Consider the following 26,023-nt stretch of genomic DNA (forward strand, 5'->3'; position numbering starts at 1 on the left):
GTCTTGGGGAGTTGGGATACTGGAGGAAATCCTTTTTACATGTACCAAGAAGGCCTGTAGTCCAAAATGATTCTGACCCAGTTTCTACTAATTCACGATTAATCTGGGTTAAAGGCACTTTAATGCAGACACCCCAAGGGAAGAGTTAGATGTATCAGACATTGACGTTTTAAAGTGTGAATACCTTTTTTTTTTTTTAAGAGAGTTTTTGGTTTTGTTTTTTAGAGAGGGAGAGTGATTGGGGTGGAGAGGGGCAGGGGCAGAGGGAGAGAGAATCTTAAGCAGGCTCCATGCTCTGTGCAGAGCAGGGCTTGATTTCACAACCCCTGAGATCCTGATCTGAGCTAAAAATCAAGAGTCAGACACTTAATGGACTGAGCCACCCAGGCACCCCTAAAGTATGAATAACTTTTTAAAAAAATTTTTTATTGTTATGTTGATCACCATACATTACATCATTAGTTTTTGATGTAGTGTTCCATGATTCATTGTTTGTGCATAACACCCAGTGCTCCATGCAGAATGTGCCCTCTTTAATACCCATCACCAGGCTAACCCATCCTCCCACCCAAGTGTGAATAACTTTTAATTAGATCGTCTCATTGCCATTTTCTTAACATATTACTTTTCCTACTTGGGTTCTGTGTACTCATCTTGGGGTAGGCAGTAGATCATTAATGTGGTACCTTTCAAACTTTTGTGACTGGGACCCATGGTGAGAAATATGTTTTAATCATGACCCAGTACATATATATATATGTATATATGTATTTGAAACAAAAGTTTCAGGGAACATTACTTATCCTTATATAAGCTGTGTGTGTAACTGGTTTCTGTTTTGTTTTTTAGTATTGCTTATGACCCACTAAATTAGTTTCATGACCTATTGGGTTACAAGTAGTTTGAAAAACCCTGAGTTAGAGGCTGTAATTTTTAAATATTCAGTACTTCAGGGAAAGGATAAGCTTATGAGGACTGCTGCATTGGATTATTTTGAACAGCCAGAAAACTCCATTGAAGGGATATGTGTATGTTTGTCTTTTGTAAGATCACCGGGAATTTGGTAGAGGGTGAATTTTGCTATGGTGCTGGCAAATTCTACCAAAAAATAACCTACCTTTCAACACCTGGGGCCTCATCACTCCTTAGGATACTTAATGATGTAGTTTTGGAATGTTGGTGAGGACCGGGGCCAACAGCCAAGAAAGAATTCTTGAGACATCTTTGTGCAAAAAGGTGATTTTATGAAAGCACAGGGACAGGACCCATGGACAGAAAGAGCTGCTGCACCTGGGTTGTAAGGAGTGGCCGATTATATACTGGGGAATTGGGGGAGGTAAGGAAAATGGGAGGTGTCCAAAAGGACTTTGATATGCTAAAGAAGACCCTCAAGATACTGGAGGCCTTGCTATTATCAAGCTAAGGTTGTTTTTACCTGTAGCAAAGCATTAACATTAAGATAGTTGGAGGGGGGAGCTTGAGGGGTGTCAGTTTTGTCCTCAGCTAGCCTTCTGCTCCCTCATCAATAACACGAATTGTTCCTAAATTCAAGAAAATGTACCTACTGGGGGGTGGGAGGGATAGGGTGGCTGGGTGATGGACACTGGGGAGGATATGTGCTATGGTGAGCGCTGTGACGAACCATGAGAGACTAAGGACTCTGAGAAACAAACTGAGGGTTTTGGAGGGGAGGGGGGTTGGGGGATGAGTGGGCCCGATAATGGGTATTAAGGAGGGCACGTACTGAATGGAGCACTGGGTTTTATACGCAAACAATGAATCATGGAACACTACATCAAAAACTAATGATGTAATGTATGGTGACTAACATAACATAACAAAACAAAACAAAACAAAAAAAAGCATTTACCGTGAGTTAAACCCTACGCTTGACCCTGCAAGGACAAGGGCACTGGTGCAGTGTGAGTAATCGAGCCAGGCACTCCAAAGTATTGCCTACGGTTAGGGTGTAGGGAATGGGCAGGAGATAAGTACTCTAATAATCACAATAAAAGGCAGAAATCTAAGTGCTCTAAGAGAATTACAAAGTTTTATGAGATTGAAAGATTGGACCTTTAATGAACTTTGAAAGCTGAATTAAGGTTCCAGCCGACTGAGATGGTAAGACCGAAGGGAATAGTGTGAGCAAAGGCATTGAAGTAGGAATGTGTGGTGACATGGTCAGGAAACAGGAAGTAGTCCACTTGGACTAAAACAGGACTTAAATAGAGAAGAGGTGGAAATCACACTGGAGGGGCACCTGGGTGGCCCAGTCAGTTGAGCATCCAACTCTTGATTTTGGCTTGGGTAGTGATCTCGGGGTTCCGGGATGGAGCCCCAACTTGGGCTCTGTGCTGGGCATGGAGCCTGCTTGGGATTCTCCCTCCCTCTCCCTCGGCCTCTCCCCCGGCCTCTCCCCCCCTCAAAAAAAAAAAAAAAAGACTGGAAAGGTAGGTCATAGAGCCTGGGAAGCCAAGGCGAATGGTTCATACTTAATTAAGTAGGTGATAGGAAACCATCAGAGGTATTTGAAAGGGAAATAATGTGACCAGAGCTGTATTAGGAAGATAACACAGCATGGGGTGATTTGAAGTAGACAGAGACAAGAAGTAGAGAAACCAATGAGAAAGAATAATGGTCCAGATAGTATATTGACTTGGAGGCAAGGTGGTTGCACCAAGAGGGGAAAATAGGGATCTCGTGTGAGGTATTTTAGGAACACAGAATCTTTTGAAAGGTAGCTTCTCTATACACTTGCATCTACACAGCTGCTCATGCCAGAAGTCTTAAGAATCAGCCTTGCCACCTCCCTTTCAGTCTCTCCCCACATCCCAGTCCCCAAGTCCTATCAATACCACGGCCAAATTGTGTCTCCAGGACATCCCCTTTTCTCCATCACCACAGCTATTGGCCATTTGTCACCAGAACCACACGAGTAGCCTCCCAACTGGTCTCTAATTCTGTTCTTGCCCCTCCCAAAGCAAAGTGGTCCGATCCTGTGCCTCTCCTGCTCAGAACCCTTCAAAGTCTTCCGTACATGGTTAGTAAGCCCCTGCCTGCTCTTCCAGCCTCATCTCAAGCAAGTTCACAACTTTTTAGCCACACGGCCTTCTTTCAGTTCCTCAGAGAAAGGCATTAAGCGCTTTCCTACCTCAGAGCCTTTGTACGTGCTAATGCAGCTGCCTAGAATGTTCTTCATTCATTATTCACCTGACAGACTCCTTTCATCTTTCGGGTCTCAGTTCAGATTGTCACTTCCTCTGATCTGAGAGATCTTTCCTGATTCTCATTTTATATGATGTCTCTGGTTGCACTTTTTCATACCGACTAAAATTTTCTCCCACTTGTATATTCCAATTGGTAATTCCGTATTTGTGGATGAGAGCAGAAACCATGTCAGTTTTGCCCACCACATTATTCCCAGAGTTGAACACCGTACCTGGCTTCTGGAAAAGGCCCAAGAAGTATTTGTTGACTAAGTGAGCATGTGAATGAATGACTTGGCAACTGATTAAATGGAGGATAAAGAAGCAGTTTTAAAAAAAACAAAAACAAAAACAACTCGGTCCTTCTGCCTGGGTAACTGGAAAGATAATGATATCTCACAAATGCAGAGAAGTCAAGAAGAGCGTCAGATACTGTGTCATGCCAGGTAATGGTCTTGTTTGGGATTTGCTCTAGATTCCCAGGGCACTGCCAGGTGTCTTAAGAATTGTGAAAACCCAAGCTTGAGGACAGGAGAGAAGTTGGACTACAGATACAGGTTTAGGAGTCAGTGTTGGTATCATAATTGAATCAGGGAGGGCATGAAATGCCATGGAAAAGCTTATACAGAGAGAAGAGGACCCAATTCTTGTTGACGGAGTGTGTTAACATTTGCCACACCTGGTCGATAGTAACAATTGCTGACATTTATGAAAGATTTGGTGTGCATCAGACATTGTCTGAAGTGCTCAACAATATCCCACCTACACCTGCCAAGTTACCCATGAGATAATTAAAGTACTGTTATCCTCACCCTTGTGCAGATAGGAAACGGGTCTTCAAAGGTTAAGTAACTTGTCTAAGGTCAAACCTGTTTCTACCCAACTCTAAAGTCCCTGCTCTTTATCACAATGGGATTGCGAAGAGAGTGTGGGGGTGGAAAAGATAAATGCCCTTGGTGTCCTCTTCTCTTCACTTATGTGGGTAAACCAAGATGAAGTCAGCATATGAAATACCTCTCAGCGTCCAAAGCTGGAGCTGGCCAAATGGACTAGATGGCCACCTGCTTAGTAGGAGTGTTCTCCTCTAGTGTTGGCAGTGACTGTGGCTTGGGCGTTAGACTGATGAGAAATTGCACTTGGTTGGTGCCTGGGTGGCTCAGTCAGTTAAGCGGCTGATTCTTTATTTCATCTCAGGGTTGTGAAATTGAGCCCCATGTTGGGCTCCCCATTCACCAGGGAGTCTGCTTCAGGATTCTCTCTCTCTCCTTCTGCCCCTCCTCTCTCTCTCTCTCTCTCTCAAATAAATCTTTAAAAAAAAAATTGCACTTGTGGGGGTAAGGATTCATTTCTCAGAGGTTCAGGTTAGCATCACTAAGGTTAACAACTTTTAAAATCAAAGTAGGTCCTGCAGTTCAGTTCCCTTTGGACCAAAGTCAGGTCTGGCCCTTCAGAACTAAATTTGTTATTCAGTGCAAAAAGCTTTCTTCAGGTAGCACTGAAATTACGATATAAAGAGACCAAAGCCAAGCTAGATGGATATTAAACGGCATTAACTAAACAAATGCAACTTCTGACCATGATACAAAACAGGGTCCAGAAAGTCTACTACTAGAAAATAAGGGGTTGTCTTAGATAACTTTCAGGCCTTCTTCCAGTTCTAGAAGTCTAAGTAGATTCTACATTTTGAGACTTTATTCTAATCCATAGCCACAGATTTAACATAATCTAAATCTTTCTGTTTGAAGATTTTTTTTTCTTTAAGAGAGGGAGGAGAGTGGGGCAGAGGGAGAGAGAATCTCGAGCAGGCTCCACGCCCAGTGCAGCATCTGAAATCAAGAGTCCGACGCTTAACCGACTGAGCCACCCAGGCACCCCTGGCGATTTCTTTTAAATGAATTTTTTCATCTCCTTTTTATCTGCACTCCAATATCTTACTTTGCACAAAACTTCATGTTTTGGTTTGGTTTTTTTGTTTGTTTGTTTTTTAAAGATTTTTTTATTCATTCATTTGAGAGAGAGAGAGAGAACATGAGCAGGGGGGAGGGGCAGAGGGAGAGGGAGAAGCTGACTCCCTGCTGAGCAGAGAGCCTGGATGTGGGGCTGGATCCCAGGACCCCGGGATCATGACCTGAGCTGAAGGCAGGTGCTTAACCAGCTGAGCCACGCAGGGGCCCCAAAACTTCATGTTTTGAATGCCAGTATAACTTTAATGTTATAGAAGCATTTATTTATAGGCATGTGGAAATTTGGGCCCATTAAATTATATGCACAAGCTAATGCAGCACAACTAATTACATACCCACTGACATTAAATCTGTATGGGCAGCCATCAGAACTCACTGGATGTGTTTGGTGCAGCAGCCTTTCAAAAACGGGATTGGTCTTCAAAAAGGAAATGGTAGGGCGCCTGGGTGGCTCAGTTGGTTAAGCGACTGCCTTCGGCCCAGGTCATGATCCTGGAGTCCCGGGATCGAGTCCCGCATCAGGCTCCCTGCTCAGCGGGGAGTCTGCTTCTCCCTCTGACCCTCCCCCCTCTCATGCTCTCTGTCTCTCATTCTCTCTCTCGCAAATAAATAAAATCTTAAAAAAATAATAATAATAATAAAAATTAAACACCTTTGGGACGCCTGGGTGGCTCAGTCGGTTAAGCGTCTGCCTTCGGCTCAGGTCATGATCCTGGAGTCCCGGGATCGAGTCCCGCATCGGGCTCCCTGCTTGGCGGAAAGCCTGCTTCTCCCTCTGACCCTCCCCCCTCTCATGCTCTCTGTCTCTCATTCTCTCTCTCGCAAATAAATAAAATCTTAAAAAAATAATAATAATAATAAAAATTAAACACCTTTGGGACGCCTGGGGACATCTGCCTTCGGCTCAGGTCATGATCCTGGAGTCCCGGGATCGAGTTCCGCATCGGGCTCCCTGCTCGGCAGGGAGTCTGCTTCTCCCTCTGACCCTCCTCCCTCTCATGCTCTCTGTCTCTCATTCTCTCTCTCTCAAATAAATAAATAAAATCTTTAACAAAAAAAAAAAAAGGAAATGGTATTTCAGATGGACCTTAAAGGTTATAGAAGATTTTAGTAAGGTAGAGATAAGAGAGGAATCTTTCCAGCTACAAAGAGTAATGAACATATATGTGGAGATCAGGAAAAGTGAGAAGAAGCTGAGGAACAGCAAGTGGTCCAGTTTGATTAGAACAATAGAGGATCCAGAAAGGAGTAATAGAGAAAAACCTGTCAGACCTTTCAGGTAGGTGGGGGTGAAATGACGGAGTAAGATAATAGGATGTGCATTGTCTTCAGACACCTGCTGGTCCAGGTACAAATTGTGTTTGGATTAAATATGTACTAGTTGCATCACCATTGACTAATTATTAAACTTCAACCATCCATTTCCTCGTGTTCCCAAAGGGCAGTTTTGCTAAAGGATTGAGGTTAAGCGTTAAGCAGTTTATCTAATAGTTATTTAAATTGGATTTAATTCGTAACAAGCAGCAATATTTGGAAACAGTGCAAAATTTACACGAATTTTTAAAAATAATGTAGTCGTCAAAGAAATGCCTTACTTCTAGAGAACCACTCTGACATACCTGTGGTTTGGATGTGTTTGTTCTCCTCTGCTCTGGAAAAGTTGGGGGAGCAAACTGGGAAGCTCAATAGGAGCCTGTGAGGACTGAATGAGATAAAATGTGTAAACATTTGACCAATCCTACCCAAAGTAGTTTTGTCTTGTTTTTTAAGATTTTTATTTCTTATTTGACAGAGAGAGAGAGCGTACACAAGCAGAGGGAGAGGGAGAAGCAGGCTCCACACCAAGTGTGGAGCCCCACGAGGGACTTGATCCCAGGATTCCGGGATCGTGACCTGAGCCAAAGGCAGATGTTTAATGGACTGAGCCACCCAGGCGCCCCCTAAAGGAGTTTTAAATAATTGTTGCCTTCCTTCCCTCAAGAAATATTCCTCTCCTCCCTTTCCAACTGTGGTCTTGGGACCAGTAGCATGGGCACCTCGTAGCATGTCCTGGCTTGCGTCCTAGGAACTTGTTAGAAATGCCATTTGCTAACATCACTTGTTGTTCTTCAAATATTATTATTCTTACTCTTACTATTAATATTATTATAACAATGATATCATTGTCATCTCTGATGTCTAACTCATATCCTTACCTGCACCGTCTGTTTCACACTTTTGATGAGAAGGTTAAATATGGAGGAATTTTTTCCATAAGGTGGTTGGACTCCTAGTTCCATTTTTCCATTTCTGTCTTGTGTCAGCCACCTGGAGCACTCCAGCCTTCTCTTCATCGATTGACTCACATTTCTGAATACAGTTAATAAACTGTATTTATATTGTAGCTTTAACAAAAATGAGGTGTCCTAGTTGCAGCTGCCAGGGAAAGCTGTTCTAAGCAAACTGCCCTTCTCAAGCATAGAGTTTTTAAGGTGGGGGGTGGTGTGTGTGTGTTGACATTTTTTCAGCAATTGCTGAAATCCAGGGCCAGGAGATTTAGGACCTGCCTGGAGTTCTCGTGGTGAAGCAGCTGTGGTTCCCTAGAGACCTTCAAAGCCTGTCCATGATTCATGCAGCCCAAAAGATGTTGTATGCATCTTTATTTCTCCCTGTTTTCAAAATGAGAAAGGGAGGTAGCAAGTAAGACACTAAAAATAAGGATAAGTAATTTCTGGATAAGAATTGCCTTTGGGCTTAAAATGGACTGGTTTTTAAATCCAAGTTCCTCTCTATTCAAGCACTGGCTTTGAAGAAAAAGTGAGATTCATTAAATTCCGGACACCTTGAATGAAGTATTCTATCTACGCACCATATGTACCAAAGTTGTTAGTGATAGAAGCTTCTGATAGAAATGCCATTGCTTTCTAACTATAAGGACACTGGTCAGAAAGCAGGTAGAATATCAGGCCAAAAATGATCAGACCCACGTTTTGTTCTTGGCTCACATGAAGTCATCAAGTTGACTATTTAAATGCCCCACTCTGGTGCCTGGGTGGCTCAGTTGGTTAAACGACTGCCTTCGGCTCAGGTCATGATCCTGGAGTCCCGGGATCGAGTCCCGCATCGGGCTCCCTGCTCGGCGGGGAGTCTGCTTCTCCCTCTCCCACTCCCCGTTTGTGTTCCCTCTCTCGCTGTGTCTTTCTCTGTCAAATAAATAAATAAAATCTTTAAAAAAAATAAAATAAAATAAAAAATAAATGCCCCACTCTAAGCATAGGCTAAGTTTAAATCAAAAATAAAAAGCTTTTGTCAATTAAAGATGCCTTTCAGTACCAAGTATTCATGTTGCTATGGCATTTTCATAAGAAAAGCCTACGTGGTCATTCCGCTACATAAAATTATAGGGGCGCCTGGGTGGCTCAGTCGTTAAGCGTCTGCCTTCGGCTCAGGTCATGATTCCAGGGTCCTGGGATCGAGCCCCGCATTGGGCTCCCTGCTCAGCGGGAAGCCTGCTTCTCCCTCTCCCACTCCCCCTGCTTGTGTTCCCTCTCTCACTGTCTCACTGTCAAATAAATAAAATCTTTAAAAAAATAAAAATAAATAAAATTATAAATGGTGAGATAGTAATTTTGCAGGCAGTTCACTATAAAAGAAAAATAACGGATTCATGTGCACATGTCGTGTGCAAATCTGAAGAGGATATGAGGTCCCAGGAGGTTAAAGTTCTGATCACTGGATTTGTGTATGCTGTAATGAGAAGTGACATCCACGTAGACATGGTAAATGCCTTCTAGCTCATGAAGTTTCCAATTTCTGCTATGATAGCAATTCTAAACTTAGAGGGACTTGGACATCACTCTGGATCACTGTCCATAAATACAAAACTTCTGTTTGTAAGCCAACAGGCAGGCCAGCTAGAGTGGTGCCCCATAAGTCTCCTATGGCATATACCTCTGTCAAAAGGGGGAAAGATTGATTATAGTTCGAGTACAAATATACTGGGGCCCTGACAAAAAACGTTGAACTGTAAGTGCTTCTAGAAATTCTTATTCTCTCTCTAGCCAAAGGATAATCTGACTCCACTTTTTAATTCTTCATCAGTTCTTCTGAAAGAGTAGTAAACAGGGGCGCCTGGCTGGATCGCTCAGTAGAGTATCCAGTTCTTGATCTCGGGGTTGTGAGTTCAAACCCCGTGTTGGGTGTAGAGATTATTTTTAAATAATAATTTTTTAAAAATGAAAGAGTAGTAAACAAAAGCAAAACTAGGAACTAGATGGCATGCATTTATATTATTTATACTAATAACCTAACATAATTATGGGAACCCAGGTCATCATATCACCAAAAGCTCCCAGTTTTTTTAAGTCTTAACCCTCTTGTTCGATAAAGTATTTTTTGTTCTAAAATATATAATTTTTAGGGGCACCTGGGTGGCTTAGTGGGTTAAGCATCTGACTCTTGATCTCAGCTCAGGTCTTGATCTCAGGGTTTTAAGTTCAGGCCCTGCACTGGGCTCCATGCTGGGTGTGGAGCCTACTTAAAAAAAATAAAAAATAAAATATACAATTTTAAAATGTTTTGAAATTCTTCCCAGATATTCAAGTGATACTGAGATGCTGATATAGAAAGAAGTAGATCATTTCCAACTTTTGTACATCAAAGGATACTACCAAGAAAATGAAAAGATAACCCACCAAATAAAAAAATACTTGTAAACCATGTATCTGATGAGGATCTAGTATCCAGAATATATCAAGAACTCTTATAACTCAATAATAAAAAGTAAAATAACTCAATTAAAAAAGGGGCAAAGGATATGAATAGACATTTGTCTAAGCAAGACATACAGATGGCCAATAAGCACATAGAAAAATGCTTAACTCATTAGTCATTAAGGAAATGCAAATTAAAATCACAGTGACATACCACTTCACACCCGCTGGTATGGCTATAATTTAAAAAAAAAAATGGAATAAGCAAGTGTTGGTGAGGCTGTGGAGAAGTTGGAACCCTCGTGCATTGCTCATGGGAATGGAAAACACTGCAGCCGCCGTGGAAACAATTGAGCAGTTTCTCAAAGTTAAACAGTATGACCTAGCAATGCCACCCCTAGTTATATACTCAGGAGAATTGAAAGCATACGTTCACACAAATGTTCATAGCATTATTAAAAAGGCCAAAAAGTGGAAACAACTGTTCTGTCCTCCAACGGATGAATGAATAAACAAAATGTTATATTCATACAGTGGAATATTCCACAGCCAAAGGGATGAGGTGCTGCCACCTGCTATGGCGTGGATGGACCTTGAAGATATTACACTGATGTTTTTTGTTCTGTTAATATTATGCTAAGAAATGGGCACATTTGGTATGATTCCATTTATATGCAACGCCCAGAATAAGCAAAATTTTTTTTAAGATTTTATTTATTTGTCAGAGAGATTGAGAGAGAGACAGAGAGAGCACAAGCAGGGGGAGCGGCAGGCAGAGGGAGAAGCAGGCTCCCCGCTGAGCAAGGAGCCCGATGTGGGGCTCCATCCCAGGACCCTGGGATCATGACCTGAGCCAAAGGCAGACACTTAATGACTGAGCCACCCAGGCGCCCCCAGAATATGCAAATTCTTAAAGACAGAAGGTAGATTGGTGGTTGCCAGGGGATGAGAGGAGGGTTGAATTGGGAGGGACTGCTAGGAGGGGTGGGGTTTCTTGTCCGGGTAATGGAAATGTTCTGGCATTAGGCGCTGGAGATGCTTGCACAACATTGTGAATAGACCAAAATTCACTGAATTCTACACTTAAAAAAAGACTAAAGAGGGACTGTGTATGATCTCAGGTAGAGAGCGAACCCAACAATTACACCTATTCAGATTCATGAGGACAATTACAGGGTGTAATGCTGTTACCTTTCCTCCTGTTAGAATCTCAGTCTAAGAAAGCGTTTATTGTTTCATTTGCTGAAATGCCTGCTGAGAAAAGTCTCACCTACCTTGTTTGTATTTACAAAGATTAGATTTGGCAACTCTAAACACAAGAGAGAAATTCTCATGACAAGTATTTGGGAGCGTTGGAGAAAGAGCAGCTAATTAGCGCTTGGCAGTGGGACAGGGCAACCCTTGGGCAGCCCTAGGCCAGATCAGGTCACAACAGGAGCAAAGGGCCATTTCTCCACTGAAGACCAGTGCCATAAATTAAAAGGGGGGAAAAACCCAGGTTACTACACACACTAGATAGACATTTTTGAGAGAGAACCTATATCATGTAAAATCCAGAAAGCATTAAAAATGGATGATAAAGGGCGCCCGGGTGGCTCAGTCATTAAGCGTCTGCCTTCGGCCCAGGTCATGATCTCAGGGTCCTGGGATGGAGCCCCACATTGGGCTCCCGGCTCTGCAGGGAGTCTGCTTCTCCCTCTCCCTCTGCCCCTCCCCCCAATCGTGTGCTTTCTCTCACTCTCCCTCGCTCTCTCCATCTCAAATAACTAAAATCTTTATTTATTTATTTTTTAAAGATTTTATTTATTTATTTGAGACAGAGAGAATGAGAGAGAGAGAGCACATGAGAGGGGTGAGGGTCAGAGGGAGAAGCAGGCTCCCTGCTGAGCAGGGAGCCCGATGCGGGACTCGATCCCGGGACTCCAGGATCATAACCTGAGCCGAAAGCAGTCGCTTAACCAACTGAGCCACCCAGGCGCCCACTAAAATCTTTTTTTAAAAATGGGGGATAAGATACTTCAGGTCTGTATAGGGGAAGGAAGAGGAGAAAACAGTAACAGGACAGGAAAGGAAGAGAAGGGGCAGACCCATCAGAGAGCAGGAAAGGGGGGGGTGCGCTGTGGAGGCCCTGGCCAGCTCACTGCTTCTCACTGTGCCTGTAAAGGGCCTGTTTTCCCAGGTGATAAACATCTATGCTGGACGATTTCTACAATCCTCTCCTCTCCTGGACTTAAATAGATGCCCCTGCTGTCTGAAATACACTGCTTTAGCGTATGAACTACAGGGCACTTCATGCCCCCCTCCCACCGCAGGGTCAGCCCCTCCCCGCCCCTACCAACTCTGGCTGTATTCCCTTGCCTCCTGTAGTCTCTTGTACACCACCTTTCAGCCACGGTATGTCGGACTGTTAATGAACGAGGAGGAGGGGTTGTAGCACTCCCTTACTCCACACGCTCACCTAGGGATGACAGTGTATCTCCAGGTCCACACTGACAGGCTCAGTGCCCCTTCTCTTCAAAATTGGCTTCCCACATACCACCCTTGCATCCCACGTCCCAGCTGGCTCTCCCTGCCTACCAGTCACAGTCCTGTCAGAGCCTTCTCAGCCTCACCCCTCCTCAGGCCTGTGTAGCCAATGACAGCCAGGGTCCCACTGCTGCCAAACGCCTCACCCCCACTGGAACTTATTGGGGAATATGCCTGTCACTTGGAAGACCTTGGATGAAGCCCTGTACCCATGGGATTCTGGGAGTAGAGGAATTTTCTGACCTATGCCTGGTTTTGTTGTGGCGGTTGTTTTTTGTTTGTGTTTGTGTTTTTTAATCCAAGATCCAAATCTTGGATTTGGGACCTGAAGCTTATATAATCTTGGGGACCTTTTTTCAGAAAAAGGATACAAAAATGGCTTATAAGTTTCATAAATACATATGACCATGGGAACAGGTTGTTAGCTCCCACCTCTACCACTGCCCCACCCCCCGCCCCCAGGGCCTTAAAATGGGGCCTCTGCAAAGGAAGGGCCTTGAAACTGAAGCTTTATTAGCTTCATGGCCAATGGGCTGCTTCCTAGGAGTATAAGGTGCAATTCACAGACCTTTAGTTTTGAAACTTGCTATAGGTTTAATTTACTTTTTTTTTTAAGATTTTATTTATTTATTTGACAGAGACAATAGCAAAAGAGGGAACACAAGCAGGGGGAGTGGGAGAGGGAGAAGCAGGCTTCCCGCTGAGCAGGGAGCCTGATGCAGGGCTTGATCCCAGGACCCTGGAATCATGACCTGAGCCGAAGGCAGACGCTTAACGACTGAGCCACCCAGGCGCCCCAGTTTAATTTAGTTTAATCATAATGAGGTAGGCAGTGGCCAAACCAGTTAAAAGAAGACTCAGAGTTTGTTAGGCATAGATATGCTTATATAAAAATATTTGCTCATATGTATTTTTTTTACAAGTAGAGCATTTTTTTAAAAGATTTTATTTATTTATTTGACAGAGAGAGGGAACACAAGCAGGGGAAGTGGGAGAGGGAGAAGCAGGCCTCCTGCCGAGCAGGGAGCCCGATGAGGGGCTCGATCCCAGGACCCCAAGATCATGACCTGAGCCGAAGGCAGAGGTTTAACAACTGAGCCACCCAGGCACCCCTCATATGTAAATATTTTTAAAATAGCCCCAAGGACGTCCATGTATGACACTTTTACAGATATTTTCGCTTTTAATCTGTAGAACAGCCTGCAGATATGGCTGGCACTTTCCCTATTTCACAGATGAAGACATTGAGATACAAAGGATCTATTCGCCCCAGCTGCAGACCTGAATTTCTGAACTAAATGACTCTTGATTCCTGAGTCCAGGGATATTCTAGTTGGTCAGATAATCAGGCAGGAAGTTGCCACCATGTGGTTTAGTAATTTACAAAGAATTAAAATGTGATAAAAATGCACTGAATATGGGCAACGGGGGGGGGTCATTTTATCTTTGCTCGTTAAGGCATTTTGGTGTCTTAAAGCAGCTCAAAGTCAGCCTTGAACAGCTGTTGTCCCTATTCCACTAAAAGGGAGATGCCAATCAACAGCCTCTTTGAGCTTTAACATTCCTTCAGTCTATGAGTATTTGTAGAATAAGCTTCCTAAGATTTAGGAAAAAACCGTTCTCTAAAGTAACAAAATAACTACATGACCATTCGAACAAACTAGTAGTATAGAAAAATACTATAACCAGGTGTTCAGACATGTGGATCATGTGCTTGATGTCCCTGCTGCCATCTAGTCAGACTTGAAATGCTCAGGAGACCTCGCCATGATCGATGGCTAACTCCGGGACTGAGAAGCTAGCAAGAACCTTGGCGTGGCTAACTCCCTGTGGCATGACATAAAACAGCATTGGTGACATCAAAGTCAGTTGTGTGTTGTATCATAACTTTGCAGCTTCTGTAGCAGGTTTTACCAGTTAGCCAACATGTGTGTCCATGAGCCAGCAGCACTAAGCTTAAGATGGCCTGGCTTGGGGCGCCTGGGTGGCTCAGTCGTTAAGCGTCTGCCTTCGGCTCAGGTCATGATCCCAGGGTCCTGGGATTGAGCCCCACATTGGGCTCCCTGCTCCACGGGAAGCCTGCTTCTCCCTCTCCCAGTCCCCCTGCTTGTGTTCCCTCTCTCGCTGTGTCTCTCTCTGTCAAAATAAATAAATAAAATCTTTTAAAAAATTAAAAAAAAAAAAGATGGCCTGGCTTATTACTAAGAGCACTTGGCTTAAATGGAGCAATTGAAGAATTACTTTTGGTAGGACTTGGGGGCAGCTCGGGTTTAGGTAGTTTGGTTGAGTTAATTGACTAAAAAACTAATATTTCTTAACCTTCATAGCAAACCCTTTTTCTTTCTTTCTCACAACTAAGAGCCATCCACTAGTTTACCTTTGAAATGTCCCCTCTATTCTTTTATCCCCAGGACATTTTGATCACTTGTCCCAGTTTTCTTGAATCCTGTATCAGAGTTGTCAAAATGTTTGAGGTACTCAGCAGGAGGAAACTTTCAGAAAGGAACTGCTGTATTCTTACTGCATTGCATGAGGACAGGGACAGGGAGTCCCCAAGAATTAGATTAACAAGGCCAGTACAGGAGAGCGTCTACATTTAACATTAAAATGTAGTTTTGGGGGCAACTGGGTGGTTCAGTCGGTTGAGTGTCCAGCTCTTGATTTCGGCTCGGGTCATGATCTCGGGGTCCTGGAATTGAGCCCCACATTGGGCTCCCTGCTCAGTGGGGAATCTACTTGTCTTCCTCTCCCTCTGCCCTTCCCCCTGCTCGCTCTCTGTCTGTCTCTCAAATAAATAAATAAATCATTGGGAAGAAAATGTAGTTTTTAATTGTTTTTAGATAGGAAGATAAGCAAACATAAACATGAGGGTGCATGTGCCTGCAAACAGATGCTTGAATATAGATTGTAGCTTTAAAAGCATGCAGCTAGTTATTAGTGATTCACTTGCAGGTCACTGCCAAGTGCCAAGGCATGTGGCAAAAATATCAGAATGGAAATCAAGTGATGTGGATTCTAATTTGAGCTGTTCTCTGTTAACCTTGAGCATGCCGGCCATCCCCTTTGGGCCTCCGTTTCTTATCTAATGAGGTTTTGGAGTCAGCGATTTCTAAGATTTCTTCAGATTCTAAGAATCCGTATATCCCGTGAATAACCATTCAGCATATGACAGCCCAAGCTATACAGGATTGTCTGTCAGAGGGTGGAAGGTGTGTTGGCAACTTGCCCTTACGGTCAACAAGCTTACTCTGGTGAAGAGAAACAAAGGATCAGTTCTGAACAAATTCCAAAGGTGAGCGCTTCATCTTCACCTAAATGTCCACAATCTACAAGCACTCTATAGAGTGCTACAGAGTGATCAGTAACTCAGCATACATGCCTAATCAGTTACCATTCAATTGAATAGACAGTGTCAAGCAATGTCCTTCCTTTTTCTATGTCTTCCTTTTCTCTGCATAGTTGTTTAGCACAAGGAATTTCCACTTTGGTGGAAAAAGAATTGAGTGGCAGATCTTCAAAGTAGAAGTAATTATGATAAAATTATTGTGTGAAAGTATTTGATAAAAATTAATTACTACAAACAGAGGGGGGCGGAGCAAGATGGCGGAGGAGTAGGAGACCTGGATTTCGTCTCCTCTCAGGAATTCAGCTGGATAGGGATCAAACCATTCTGAACACCTACAAACTCAACAGGAGATCGAAGAAAAGAAGAGCAACAACTGTCTCAGCAGAAAAGCGACCACTTTCTGGAAGGTAGGACGTGCGGAGAAGTGAATCCGAGGCGATATTCGGGAGGATAGACGGCGGGGGAGGGGCCTCCGTCGGCCGCTTCTGGCAAGTGATAGAGCCGCGGAGCACAAAATCGGAACTTTTAAAAGTCAGCTCCGCCGAGGGACGTCACTCTGGTGGCTCAGCGGGGGGTGGAACCCTCCGGGACAGTGTGGTCTCAGGACCCTCGGGGTCACAGAAAGACCGGGGGTGCCCGAGTGTGGCAGAGCTCCCAGGTATCGGAGCAGGGAAGCCGGCTGCAGAGGCGGAGCCCAGGCGCGGGCTCTCAGCTCGGGGTTGCCATTGACCGTGATCCGCGGCACAGTCGGGCCCCTGCTCCTCCAGCAGGGACCCAACAAGCGGCCGATCCGGGGAGACTCACCTTCCTCCCCCGGGAGGAGCCGCGCGGGAGGGCACCGCAGGGATCTGCTGGGTTTGGAGACTCCAGACCGGGTCCGGTGCCAGAGATAGAAACGCGTGGTCACAGGCCGGTTGAGCACGGAGTGCAGCTGCAGACCGGGGAGACGGGAGTGACTGACGGCTTTTCTCTGGGGGCTCACTGAGGAGCGGGCCCGAGTTCTCGGCTCCTCCGGGGCGGAGATTGGGAGGCCGCCATTTTCACTCTCCGCCTCCAAAGCTGTACGGAAAGCTCGCAGGGAACAAAAGCCCCGGAGAGCAAACCCGAGCAGATTACTTAGCCGGGAGGGGGCAAGGGCGGGGCTATTCCGCCTCCGGCAGAGACATTTGGAAACCACGGCAACAGGCCCCTCCCCAGAAGATCAGCAAGAACAGGCAGCCAAGACCAAGTTTACCGATCAATGAGAACGGCAGAACTCCAGCGCTAGGGGAATGCTGCACATAGAATTCACGGCTTTTTTACCATGATTCCTTAGTCTTTTAAAGTTAATTTTTTTTTTTAACTGTCTTTTTGTCTTTTTATTTCTTTTTGAATTTTTCTTTTTCCCTTTTTCAAACAACATCTTATCAATCCCTTTTTTAAAAAAAAACATTTTTATTTTTCATTTTTAGAGTCATATTCTATCCCTTCATAGTAGTTACCCATATTTTTGGCTTATATATATAAGTTGTTCTCTCTTTAAAATTTTGAGATAGTTTCTTCTAACAGATTAAAATATACCCTAAATCTCTAGTATATGGTGTTCTCTATTCCCCTGCCTGATCACATCCTCTCCCTTTTTTTTTTTCTTTTTTCTTTTTTTAAATCCTCTTTCTTTTTTCAAACAACTTCTTATCAATTCCTTTTATAAAATTTTTTATAATTTCCATTTTTACAGTCATTTTCCATCCCTTCATCATATCAACCCTTATTTTTGTACATATATAAGTTTTTCTTTCTTTAAAATTTTGGGAGACACTTTCTTCTAAAAGACCAAAACACACCCCAAATCTAGTGTGTGGCACTGATCTATATACCATATAGATCATATTTGATCACATTCTGGTTTTTCTTTTGTTGTTGTTCTTTTGTTTTGTTTGTTGTTGTTTTTATCTTTATCTTTTTCTTTTTTTTTCTTTTTTTTTTTTCTCTCTTTCCCCTTCTTATCCCACTGCTTCAGGTCTTTTCTGATTTGTTTAGAGTATATTTTCTGGGGACGTGGTTACTCTGCTAGCATTTTGTTCTCTCATTAATCTATTCTCCTCTGCACAAAATGACGAGACGGAAAAAATCACCTCAACAAAAAGAACAAGAGGCAGTACCGACTGCCAGGGACCTACTCAATACGGACATTAGTACGATGTCAGATCTAGAGTTCAGAATCATCACTTTAAAGATACTAGCTGGGCTTGAAAAAAATATGGAAGTTATTAGAGAAACTCTTTCTGGAGAAGTAAAAGAGCTAAAATCCAACCAAGTAGAAATCAAAAAGGCTATTAATGAGGTGCAATCAAAAATGGGGGCACTAACTGCTAGAATAAATGAGGCAGAAGAGAGAATCAGTAATATAGAAGATGAAATGCTGGAAAATAAAGAAGCTGAGAAAAAGAGAGATAAACAACTACTGGATCATGAGGGCAGAATTCGAGAGATAAGTGATACCATAAGACGAAACAACATTAGAATAATTGGGATCCCAGAAGAAGAAGAAAGAGAGAGGGGGGCAGAAGGTATAATGGAGCAAATTATAGCAGAGAACTTCCCTAATTTGGGGAAAGAAACAGGCATGAAAATCCAGGAAGCACAGAGAACCCCTCTCAAAATCAATAAAAATAGGTCAACTCCCCGACATCTAATAGTAAAACTTACAAGTCTCACAGACAAAGAGAAAATCCTGAAAGCAGCTCGGGAGAAGAGATATGTAACCTACAATGGTAGAAACATTAGATTGGCAACAGACCTATCCACAGAGACCTGGCAGGCCAGAAAGGACTGGCAGGATATATTCAGAGCACTAAATGAGAAAAATATGCAGCCAAGAATACTCTATCCAGCTAGGCTGTCATTGAAAATTGAAGGAGAGATAAAAAGTTTCCAGGACAAAAAAAAACTAAAGGAATTTGCAAACACAAAACCAGCCCTACAGGAAATCTTGAAAGGGGTCCTCTAAGCAAAGAGAGACCCTAAAAGCAACATAGACCAGAAAGGAACACAGACAATATATGGTAACAGTCACCTTACAGGCAATATAATGGCACTAAATTCCTATCTTTCAATAGTTACCTTGAATGTAAATGGGCTAAATGCCCCAATCAAAAGACACAGGCTAACAGACTGGATTAAAAAACAAGATCCATCGATATGCTGTCTGCAAGAGACTCATTTTAGACCCAAAGACACCCCCAGATTGAAAGTGAGGGGGTGGAAAACCATTTACCATGCTAATGGACACCAAAAGAAAGCTGGGGTGGCAATCCTTATATCAGACAAATTAGATTTTAAACCAAAGACTGTAATAAGAGATGAGGAAGGACACTATATCATACTTAAAGGATCTATCCAACAAGAAGATCTAACAATTGTAAATATCTATGCCCCTAACATGGGAGCAGCCAATTATATAAGGCAATTAATAACAAAAGCAAAGAAACACATCAACAACAATACAATAATAGTGGGGGACTTTAACATCCCCCTCACTGAAATGGACAGATCATCTAAGCAAAAGATCAACAAGGAAATAAAGACTTTAAATGACACACTGGACCAAATGGACTTCACAGACATATTCAGAACATTCCACCCCAAAGCAACGGAATACACATTCTTCTCTACTGCCCATGGAACATTCTCCAGAATCGACCACATCCTAGGTCATAAATCAGGTCTCAACCGGTACCAAAAGATTGGGATCATTCCCTGCCTATTTTCAGACCACAATGCTTTGAAACTAGAACTCAATCCCAAGAGGAAAGTCGGAAAGAACTCAAATACATGGAGGCTAAAGAGCATCCTACTGAAGAATGAATGGGTCAACCAGGAAATTAAAGAAGAATTAAAAAAATACATGGAAACTAATGAAAATGAAAACACAACTGTTCAAAATCTTTGGGATGCAGCAAAGGCAGTCCTAAGAGGAAAGTATATAGCAATACAAGCCTTTCTCAAGAAACAAGAAAGGTCTCAAGTACACAACCTAACCCTACACCTAAAGGAGCTGGAGAAAGAACAGCAAATAAAGCCTAAACCCAGCAGGAGAAGAGAAATCATAAAGATCAGAGCAGAAATCAATGAAATAGAAACTAAAAGAACAGTAGAACAGATCAACGAAACTAGGAGCTGGTTCTTTGAAAGAATTAACAAGATTGATAAACCCCTGGCCAGACTTATCAAAAAGAGAAGAGAAATGACCCAAATCAACAAAATCATGAATGAAAGAGGAGAGATCACAACCAACACCAAAGAAATACAAACAATTATAAGAACATATTATGAGCAACTCTATGCCAGCAAATTAGATAACCTGGAAGAGATGGATGCATTCCTAGAGATGTATCAACTACCAAAACTGAACCAGGATGAAATAGAAAACCTGAACAGACCTATAACCACTAAGGAAATTGAAGCAGTCATCAAAAATCTCCCAAAAAACAAAAGCCCAGGGCCAGATGGCTTCCCAGGGGAATTCTACCAAACATTTCAAGAAGAATTAATACCTATTCTTCTGAAACTGTTCCAAAAAATTGAAACGGAAGGAAAACTTCCAAACTCATTTTATGAGGCCAGCATTACCTTGATCCCCAAACCAGACAAAGACCCCATCAAAAAGGAGAATTACAGACCAATATCCCTGATGAACATGGATGCAAAAATTCTCACCAAAATACTAGCCAATAGGATCCAACAGTACATTAAAAGGATTATTCACCATGACCAAGTGGGATTTATCCCTGGGCTGCAAGGTTGGTTCAACATCCGCAAATCAATCAATGTGATACAGTACATTAACAAAGGAAAGAACAAGAATCATATGATCCTCTCGATAGATGCCGAAAAAGCTTTTGACAAAGTACAGCATCCTTTCTTGATCAAAACTCTTCAGAGTATAGGGATAGAGGGTACATACCTCAATATCATAAAAGCCATCTATGAAAAACCTACAGCAAATATTATTCTCAATGGGGAAAAACTGAGAGCTTTCCCCCTAAGGTCAGGAACGCGGCAGGGATGTCCACTATCACCACTGCTATTCAACATAGTATTGGAAGTCCTAGCCACAGCAATCAGACAACAAAAAGAAATCAAAGGCATCCAAATTGGCAAAGAAGAAGTCAAACTCTCACTCTTTGCAGATGATATGATACTTTATGTGGAAAACCCAAAAGACTCCACCCCAAAACTGCTAGAACTCATACAGGAATTCAGTAAAGTGGCAGGATATAAAATCAATGCACAGAAGTCAGTGGCATTCCTATACACCAACAACAAGACAGAAGAAAGAGAAATTAAGGAGTCGATCCCATTTACAATTGCACCCAAAACCATAAGATACCTAGGAATAAATCTAACCAAAGAGACAAAGGATCTGTACTCAGAAAACTATAAAATACTCATGAAAGAAATTGAGGAAGACACAAAGAAATGGAAAAACGTTCCATGCTCATGGATTGGAAGAACAAATATTGTGAAGATGTCAATGCTACCTAGAGCAATCTACACATTCAATGCAATCCCCATCAAAATACCACCCACTTTTTTCAAAGAAATGGAACAAATAATCCTAAAATTTGTATGGAACCAGAAAAGACCCCGCATAGCCAGAGGAATATTGAAAAAGAAAAGCAAAGCCGGTGGCATCACAATTCCGGACTTCAAGCTCTATTACAAAGCTGTCATCATCAAGACAGCATGGTACTGGCACAAAAACAGACACATCGATCAATGGAACAGAATAGAGAGCCCAGAAATGGACCCTCAACTCTATGGTCAACTAATCTTCGACAAAGCAGGAAAGAATGTCCAATGGAACAAAGACAGTCTCTTCAACAAATGGTGTTGGGAAAATTGGATAGACACATGCAGAAGAATGAAACTGGACCACTTCCTTACACCACACACAAAAATAGACTCCAAATGGTTGAAAGACCTCAATGTGAGACAGGAGTCCATCAAAATCCTAAAGGAGAACACAGGCAACAACCTCTTTGACCTCAGCCGAAGCAACTTCTTCCTAGAAACATCGCCAAAGGCAAGGGAAGCAAGGGCAAAAATGAACTATTGGGACTTCATCAAGATAAGAAGCTTTTGCAAAGCAAAGGAAACAGTTAACAAAACCAAAAGACAACCGACAGAATGGGAGAAGATATTTGCAAATGACATATCAGATAAAGGGCTAGTATCCAAAATCTATAAAGAACTCATCAAACTCAACACCCAAAGAACAAAGAATCCAATTAAGAAATGGGCAGAAGACATGAACAGACATTTTTCCAAAGAAGACATCCAAATGGCCAACAGACACATGAAAAAGTGCTCAATATCGCTCGGCATCAGGGAAATCCAAATCAAAACCTCAATGAGATATCACCTCACACCAGTCAGAATGGCTAAAATTAACAAGTCAGGAAACGACAGATGTTGGCGGGGATGCGGAGAAAGGGGAACCCTCCTCCACTGTTGGTGGGAATGCAAGCTGGTGCAGCCACTCTGGAAAACTGTATGGAGGTTCCTCAAAAAGTTGAAAATAGAGCTACCATATGATCCAGCAATTGCACTACTGGGTATTTACCCCAAAGATACAAAAGTAGGGATCCGAAGGGCTACGTGCACCCCGATGTTTATAGCAGCAATGTCCACAATAGCCAAACTGTGGAAAGAGCCAAGATGTCCATCGACAGATGAATGGATAAAGAAGATGTGGTATATATATTCAATGGAATATTATGCAGCCATCAAAAGGAATGAGATCTTGCCATTTGCAACGACGTGGATGGAACTGGAGGGTATTATGTTGAGTGAAATAAGTCAAACAGAGAAAGACATGTATCATATGATCTCACTGATATGAGGAATTCTTAATCGCAGGAAACAAACTGAGTGTTGTTGGAGTGGGGGGTGGGGTGGGAGGGATGGGGGGACTGGGTGATAGACACTGGGGAGTGTATGTGCTCTGGTAAGCGCTGTGAATTGTGCAAGACTGTTGAATCTCAGATCTGTACCTCTGAAACAAATAATGCAATATATGTTAAGAAAAAAAAAAAAAGAAGAAGAAGAAGAAGGTAGCGGGAGGGGAAGAATGAAGCGGGGGAAATCGGAGGGGTAGACGAACCATGAGAGACGATGGACTCTGAAAAACAAACAGGGTTCTAGAGGGGAGGGGGGTGGGAGGATGGGTTAGCCTGGTGGTGGGTATTTAGGAGGGCACATTCTGCATGGAGCACTGGGTGTTATGCACAAACAATGAATCATGGAACACTTCATCTAAAACTAATGTTGTAATGTAAGGGGATTAACATAAGAATAAAAAAATTAAAAAAAAAAAAAAAAAAAAAAAAAAAAAAAAAAAAAAATTAATTACTACAAACAAAAATAAAAAATAAATTACAAATAAGCCAGGTTCAAAAGCAGTCCTATTTTATATTCTGGTCTGTGATTCTTAAAGAGATTCTTAAATCTCTTCAAATTTAACTGAAATCTGATAGATCCTTTCAGTATTGCCCAAAGCAAAATACCCATTATCTATGGTAACCTTCCATAGTCTAAAAAAAATTACAACATCCAGGTAGGATAAGGATGAAACTGAGGTTTTTTCCAGCCATCTCTAACTGGAAATTCCAAAGAGTTGCCATAATCTTGTCAGTAAACAGTCCCTAAGAGCAGTGCTGAAGGCTGAGAAAGAAACAGGTAGACAAGAAATAGAGATGATGAGTTAAACCGTGATTCCTAGGAGATTGACGACAAAAAGGACTAAGTGGAATTGACCAGTAGCTAGAAGCAGCAGCAAAAGGACAGAGGCAGGGTGGGGAGGGGCAGCTAGAAGGGGAAAACGGAGAGCCTGAGCTATTTGAAGGTAGAGGAGATCATGTGCTAGCAGTTTAAGTCGTGCACCTAGAGGTAAAACCAGAGGTCAGCATCCAGCTGCATCAATTACTCGCTGATCAGCACAGACCGGTTAGCAACTGCTTTGATGTGTTTGCTTGTTCAGACACTGAAGACAATAATATTATTTCTTCAAATAGTTATGAGGATTAAGGGGGATAATGTGTGTAAAGTGCTTAACTCATGACGCATAGTAAGAATTCAGTAAAGGTTCATTGGTATTAACTGGTGTCAGTGACAATAATAAAGGAAGAAGGAGAGAATAAGAAAGCTAGGGAGAAAGACCGGGAAGGAAGTTCCCTGTAAAGACTGGGATGGGTAGAATTCCGAGGACCCAAGGGGAGGAGGAGATGTTTAGAGAGGAGGGAGGGGCGCCTGGGTGGCTCAGCCGTCTGCCTTCGGCTTGGGTCATGATCCCAGGGTCCTAGGTTCGAGCCCCGTATGGGGCTCCCTGCTCGGCAGGGAGCCTCTTCTCCCTCTCCCTCTGCTGCTCCCCCTGCTTGTGTTCCCTCTCTCGCTGTGTCTCTCTCTGTCAAATAAATAAATAAAATCTTTAAAAAAGGGGGGGGGAGGGAAGGACATCTTCCTCTGAATCTGGAGAAAAGTATATAAAAGCCTGGATTTCAAGCGGAGCTGCTTAAGTTTTCTCACGACAGTTCCTGCAGACCATGGTGGAAAATGCAATAAATGTGTGCTCTCAGGCTCGGGGGCCCTTAGCAGACAGTGGCTGTTCACAGAAACACTGTTGAAGTCCCATGGTGTGTCTTTCAGATACAGGGCAACTGCACATTCTGTTGTGTATGATTTACTTGTTTTCATATAATGAAGTTACTTACCAGTTAAATTGATTGGAATCGTTTCTGCAAAACTTCTCGTAAAGCGGATGTGCCACATTTGTCTCGCAGCCTCCATCAGCCCCAGTCGGAGCAGCCCGTACTCAGACAGTGATAGGCATGAACTGACAGCCATGTTTCCAATCAGAAGTCAGAGCTCTCTGCCGTGTTCCTATAGAATTGCCAATTTCTGGAAAAAGAAATGTGTTTCGCAGCTGGGGGGAATTGCCCACTGCTGTTTTCAGTAACCTTTCCAAAGAGGGAGGCTCGCCTCTGGGTGATTAATGCCCTGGGAATGGGCTGTGTTTCCCCTCCAGCGCCCCCCCCACACGCCCCACATTGTGCTTCCCCTACATTGCCATTCTTCCCAAGAATGGCCCCCATCACCCCCTTCACTGAGGAGATTAAGGTTCTTTTCATGAACTTCGGCCTCCGCCTTCCATGTTTCTATGCCAGTCTCCTTGCCTGGCCCTCCAGCCTCAGGGGAAGAGCCAGGGTTCTTTCCTCCTTTCTAAGATAAATCCTTCCTCCTCTGGCAGACCCAGTCTCCTTCCACTCTACTGCTTTCTTCCGTAAAACACATGTGGACAGAATGTCTCTGTTTGAGAAACAGTTGACTTCACTCAGCGGCCATGCTCTCTGGCTGACCGTTGTTTACTGCCAAACTTCTTGTACGGGTAGTCTTCATATCCAGACTGCATTTCCTCTTTATCCACTCACTGCCTTCTTAGCTGGCCACTTTCTCCTGGCCTCCACATCCATCGTGCTGCTGCCACTGCAGAGTTCCTAATGACGTCACTGTGACTTCAGTGACCTTGTCCTCTTCCCCACCCTCCTGGAGCTCTGTAAGGTCTGATGTGATTAAATTCCTTTCCTACTGAAATACTCTTCTTCCTTTCTCACATGTCCACTTCCCTGATTTACCTCCTTGTTTTCCTGTTTTATCTCAGTTTCTTTTGCTCGCACTCCCGTGAATTACAGGCATTTTCCAAGACTCAGCCCTGGGCCCACCTGCCCTTTTACGGCCTATCCCTGGGAGAGCTTATCTTTTTTCCTGGCTCCTTACCAGCAGCGGCACCACCAGAGCCAGCTCGCCACTCCAGTCTTTGTGTCTCTGTCAGTGGCACCACCTTCTTCTTAACCTCCGAGAAGGGAAACCTCAAAGTCAGGAGTCTTCGTGTTGGGGTACATGCACTCTAGGGGTACACAGACTTTTCAGGGGATACCTGGGCATGGATAAGGAATCAGTTGCCAGATTTGCAGCTTCCATATGTACTCTTGTCTACAACGGATATGCTCAAGACTGTCCGCTCCAAAGGTTCTCCTTTCCCAACTTCCTAAAAGTCACCCTTTAGCCCTTAGATAAGGGGGAAAAAGGCATGGTGGGTTGCCCCAGGGTATAAAAATTTCACAGGATGCCACAAAAGTAAAGCAAAGAGGAGCAGCCCCCCTTTTTTTTAATTTTTTTTTTTTAAGATTTTTATTTACTTGAGAGAGAGAACAAGCAGGGGGAGCAGTGGAGGGAGAGGGAGAAGCATAC

General features: G+C 43.1%; 1 protein-coding gene and 1 long non-coding RNA gene across 2 annotated transcripts in view; one reads left to right on the top strand and one right to left on the bottom strand.

The window, feature by feature from the left end:
• The window catches only part of LOC135364465 (uncharacterized), a 48,597-nt gene extending 23,972 nt beyond the window's left edge, over nucleotides 1-24,625 (bottom strand). The window contains exons 1-2 of the long non-coding RNA XR_010411614.1: nucleotides 24,487-24,625; nucleotides 6,790-6,872 (exon numbers count right to left, since the gene is read on the bottom strand). This is a non-coding gene — a long non-coding RNA (uncharacterized LOC135364465). The remainder of the gene's footprint in view (nucleotides 1-6,789; nucleotides 6,873-24,486) is intronic.
• The window catches only part of LPCAT3 (lysophosphatidylcholine acyltransferase 3), a 46,609-nt gene that overhangs the window by 2,686 nt on the left and 17,900 nt on the right, over nucleotides 1-26,023 (top strand). The window lies entirely within an intron of this gene.

This window comes from Mirounga angustirostris, unplaced genomic scaffold, assembly GCF_029215605.1.
Source record: "Mirounga angustirostris isolate CCGP_5_RB_7025 unplaced genomic scaffold, mMirAng1.0.hap1 SCAF_5, whole genome shotgun sequence".
Lineage (NCBI taxonomy): Eukaryota > Metazoa > Chordata > Mammalia > Carnivora > Phocidae > Mirounga > Mirounga angustirostris.